The following is a 5,735-nucleotide window of genomic DNA, read 5'->3' as shown; positions in this document are numbered from 1 at the left end:
CTGCTCCACCCCCATCCCTCCCTCTGTCAAGTCCGTCTTTCCCACCCCATTCCTTTTTGGGACCGTTACTGGGAAGCCTCCCTGTACTGGGAAGGGCCCTAACTCTGTGAGTGTGCCCCCCACACCAGTTCCCACTTCTGTACCCCGGATCACGTCCGTTCTTGACCTCAAGCGAATCATCAACTGCCCAAACCCCGAGGTCTGAGAGAGTTCTGTGGGGGTCTGGGGGAGAACTACCCTTCAGGCTAGTGGCGCAGAGACATCCGTGTAAGTCAAGGACAGGAAACAGTTTCTTGTTTGCACAGGGCAAGAGGGCAGAGGTGAGCAACGCCACCGAAGCCTTCAGATCAAGATTTCACCACCTTTAAGTTCAAAATATTGGAAGGAGGACTCTCCAGTCCGTTCAGAGCAGCTTCCTACAGACACCCTCCCAGGGCCGGAGCCCCTGGACTAATTTTTCCTTCAGTCTCCATTGGACATAACAGCCACACGCACCCTATCTCTCTAGCCAACTGCTCGGAAACTCTGATCACCTGAAGAGATTTCTGAATTTGAGTAATGCCGCGGCTCTAACCATGTATTTTGTTTAAATTTGTTTTTCAGTAAAAAATTGCAAAGAACCTATAATGTCCAAATTACTGTAGGTTATAGATTATGGTATGTCAACACTATGTGACTGTTAAAAGTCACCTTTTGAAGTCTAAAGATATCAGGGAAAAGCTAGGAATATATTAAGTGTGGGAGGAGCAAGAAACAAAGCAGATTCTATGTCCATGTTGGCAGTGATTTTTGTTCTGAATGATGAAATTATAGGGTTTTTTTTCTTCTTGATGCTTTTTCTGCATCTCCCCCTTTTCCACAATGAAGATGTACAACTTTTTTTTACTAATATGAAAGAAATTCAATAACATTAAAGAACTTTTAGACTAAAGTAAAAAAAAAAAAATCCAGAGCTACTTGTGGATGAATCAAATTGGCCTCTAGAAATCCGGTGCCCAGATGATTCATCTGGAACCTACACCAAGAGATGCAGTCAGCATCTTACAGTAAATGTTCACGGAAGCTAAAAAATTTACCTCCTTCTTCCTTTCTCGTTAAGATATCAGACAAATCAATCATAATTTCTATACGTGTCTGTAAAAAAACTATTTTCTGTTCACTTTTTTCCCAATTTATTTATGGCTACTTTGGGATTTAAATCAAATGTCTATTGGTCTCACCAAAATAAAGAAGGAAATAAATAAATAAATAAATAAATAAATAACACCCATAATCCAACTAGTATAGTAAAACCACTATTGTTGTTTTGACCACTTTTCCTATCCAGATGTTTTTATTGGTAGTCCAAAAACATAATTTTTATGGCTGCATGACAGCACGTTAGATAGCTAGATCATGATCTGTTTAACCTAGCCCTCAGTATTGTATACTTACACATGGATCCTTACAAAACTGTGTTTGTTTTTTTGCCATTATAAATTCATTCATCAAATACTTACTGCGCACCTATGCGCTACTACTATGTGCCAGACATTCTAGGTATTGGGGACACAGCTCCCAGATAAATAGTAGTGCCACTAGTTTTCATGCATATAGTTTTTTCCGTGGTTTAGGTTCCTTCCTTAAGATGAAGTTAGATTGATGAGTGACTGAGTCGAAGAAGCTGTGAAAAAAATGAACAATTCCGTCTTATGAATGAAATGCATTGACACTCACTGATGCAACAGTAAAGATATTTGAAGCTTTGGAAGTTGATGGCATCAGACTATCACTTACTACTCCCTCATGCTTTGAAGATTTTAGCACCTGGCTTGTTGTTACCCTCTTCACTCCCACTTCTGTCAAATTCTTGGAGATACTTCTTTTTTTTGGCCACAGAATAAGCGTTTATTATCAGAGCACCAGTGGTTTGAGAAGGCAGCAGGTTAACACCTCCAAACACTGCCTTAACATTCTCAGACCGGCTTGGGGTTTTTAAGGGAAAATCTGGGCATTCCTCCAGAGGCTACATGATGGTTCCCAGGGGTCTGCACGGAGCCTTCCTTCTGGCAACGTGATTCTATGGTGGAGTCAGCAACCCAGGAACAATGATGGGATTAGCCTAGAAAGAATGTGCGTTCCAAAAGGCTGGAGACAAAGGGTGTGTAATCAGAGTCACCACACCAAAATGTTACGGGAGTTTTGGTTCTTCTTGCCGACACAGTGAAGAATCAAGGGTCAGCAAGCCAATTAATATGCAAGCAGAGTTTATTAGTGATACGTTCTCAGGGAAGAAAATGGGCCTAGTGAGGTGGAAGAGAGAGACAGACAGACAGATATAGAGTGAGATAGAGAGAGCAAAAGGGCTAGAGAGAGGGAGGGAGAGCAAATTCTTGGAGATTCTTGATGATTCAGTATCCCATAGACAATTCTCCCAATAAATGTGATAGTTTGTTTGCAAAGATGGCCAATCTTCTTCCTCCTGTCCCACGACCTCCTTCCTCCTGTCCCATGACCCTTTACAATGATTTTGCTGCTCCTCCCAGCAAGAGGTGGAGTTTGTTTCTCAATCCCTTGAATCTGGGTTGGCCTTATGACTTGCTTTGACCAAAAGCGTGTGACAGAAATGATATTGTGTGAATCCCCAGAGTCTGGGCTTCAAGAGACCTTGCAGCTTGCCCTTAAGCCCCCTTAGAACACTTCCATCATGTAAAGAAGTCCAGTCTAGCCTAGTAGAAGATGAGAAGCCCCATGGAGGAGAACTGGGGTTCCCTGGCTGCCAACCACCAGACATGTGAGGTCGTATTACCCAGCCCTTGTCAAGCTTCCAGATGACTGCCGCCATAAGAGTATGCTTCGGCATAATGAACAGAACTGCTCAGTAGAGCCCAGCCTAAGATTACCAAACTATGAGCAGATAAATGGTAGTTGTTTAAGCCACTAAGTTTTGGGGTGGTTTATTAATATGGCAATAGATGGCTGATCAAACCATCTTCCCATTTCCCTGATTTCCTTTTCTCCACCAATGAGAAGAATGGTCCCAGCCAAACCTTGTTACTACCAATACTTCACACTCCATTATTACAATTTTAAGTGTCACATTTTCCTATTACCAACTTGCATGTTATCAGCCCATGACCTTTGGTACCTGGACTCAAACAATTCTGGATACTTAGGTCGTGTTTACTTTTTGCCATTACAAATGCATTTAACAAATATTGAGTTGGGATCTACTGGGCCACGTAACAACTTTTGTAGGCCTTGGGCACTTTACCTTTATGGCCCCTCTCCTCCACAAAAGAATATTAAAAATTATATTTTATGACTGCGTTGGTATAAAGACAAATATAATCCAAGCTAGATTCATTATTATACAGTAAGTCCTCACTTAACCTCCTCGATAGGTTCTTGGAAACTGTGACTTTAAGAGAAACGATGAGTATCAAAACCAATTTTCCCTTAGGCTAATTGACATAAACAAGAGTTAGCTTCCTCTGGCATATTTCTGGTTAGAAAAACATCACCAAACTTAAATAAAGACTCAAAGCACTTCTAATATTAAGCATTGAAATGGATGTGAGCTATACATACATTTAAGGAAAATTAATAAAAACAAGTAAGATAATTATTTTCCAAGTAAGATAATTATTATAGTTCAGGGTGCAGGAGGCCGGAGCCTGTCCTGGCAGCCCAGGGCCAAAGTGGGAACCCATCCTGGACAGGACGCCCATCCATCACAGGGCGCACTCACACCCACACTCACACCCACACTTGCTCAGACTGGGAAAATATAGACACCCTCACGTGCACAGCTTTGGGAGGGGGAGGAAACCGGAGTCTCAGGAGAAAACCCACCCAGACATGAGGAGAACGTGCAAACTCCACACGGACAGTGGCCTGGCTGGGCCCTGGAATTTTTGTTTTTTCTGACTCATCAATGTTATAACAAAATGATGTTGAATGAAACGATGCTATTCAAGGACCTGTTGCATATTCATTTTTATTATTTTCATTTTTTCTTCTGATTTTAAAATACATTAAAGTTAAAACATTTTGTGGGTCCCTAAAAAAACTGTGGGCCTTTGGCACTGGACCTCCTGTGGATAAGTTGGCCCTGTCTCTCATCTTTTCATCCTACCTCCTTTTCAGGGTCCCCCACTTCCATCACATCCACCCTTCCTTCCTTACCCAGCTTTGACTCCATGACCTACCATTATAACCAACCCCTTGCATAGACCAACTCCCTGGCCCTTCTCTCCCACCATGTTCCTCTGGTAAAACCCTACCGCTGCGCCCTTTCCAGCCTGCACCCAAGCAGCTAAATGTGGCTGGAAAAAACACATCTCCAGGCTGACTGGTCTCACTTAAATTCATACCTTCAAACAGCCTTTCTGTTGACCACCAAGCTGCCTGCTCGTCCTCAGTTCTGTGCACTCTCCTACCCACCCAACCCCCCCTCCCCTCCCACGGTTATTTTTACCTTCTCTGCTCTCCTCCAACCTCCAACCCCTCCTCCTTTCTCCTCACTCTGCTGGTGGTTTTGCTTCCAACTTTATGGAGAAAATAGAAGCAATCTGAAGAGAATTTCCCCATGCTTCCACCACCTACCTGCATCTGTCTCCGTATTCTCTGTCATCCCTCATGTTACCATAGAAGCACCGCCTGCGTTCTTACCTAGGTGAACCCCTCCACCTGGGCACGAGTTCCCATCCTTTCTTACCTATATAACTATAGGGTTCCTTCAGTTCTCCCCATCTCTTCTGTGTCATCAGTTTGCTTATCTCTGTGGAATCATTTTCATCATCCTCTCTCCCATCTTAAAATAAATAAATAAGCTCCCTCAGTCCCATATTCTCTTCCAGCTGCATTTTTCTGCTCCCCTTCCCTGAAAACTCTTCAAAAATACGTGTCTATACTTGCTGTCTTCGCCTTCTCTCCTCTCATTTTCTCTTGAACCCACTCTCACCACACCATTCCAACAAAATGACTCCTGTCAAGGTTACCAATGTCCTCACCATGGTCAAATCCAACAATTACTTCTCAGTCCTTATGTCACTGGCTCTGTAAGCTGCATTTCATACAGTTTTTCACTGGGCTTCTAGGCTCACTCTCACTAGCTCTCCACCTACCGTGATGGCTGCCCCTCCTCAGTCTCCTTTGCTTCCTCCTCCTCTTCTGAATTTTGTCCATAGTCCCAGGGCTCAATACTCAGACCTCTTCTCTTTTCTACCTTCACTCACTCCCTTCACGATCTCCTTCAGCGAATGGCTTGAAACAATAGCTATAAGCTAACGACTCCCAAGTTTATATTTCCAACCAAGATTTGTCCTTGAAATTCAGACTCGTGTATCTGACTGCCTACTTGACGTCTCCATTTGGATTGTCCAATAGGCAACTCAAACGTAACATGTCCAAATGCAAACTCCTGATTTCCATCCCCAAATGTCTTCCTACGTCAGTCTTAACCCTCTCAGTAAATGCCTAACTGTTTTAGGCCAAAATCCTTAGCATCACTCTCTTTCTCTCACATCCCATGTCTTGTAAATCCTGTTGGCTCTGCCTTCAAGGTCATCCAGAATTTGACCACTTTTCACAATCTGACTTCTAACTCTCTGGTCCAAGCCCCATTGTCTCTTGCCTGCACTACTGCAATAGCTCCTTAATGGGTCTTCTGTTATGTGGCAGCAGCCAGGGTGACTCTGATAAAATAGAAGCCAGCTCAATGTGATGTGGTATTCTAAACTGAATCCAGAAAC

Source organism: Rhinolophus sinicus, chromosome 2 (genome assembly GCF_057876585.1).
Source record: "Rhinolophus sinicus isolate RSI-liver-muscle chromosome 2, RSI-T2T, whole genome shotgun sequence".
NCBI lineage: Eukaryota > Metazoa > Chordata > Mammalia > Chiroptera > Rhinolophidae > Rhinolophus > Rhinolophus sinicus.
This window is presented reverse-complemented; position numbering follows the sequence as displayed.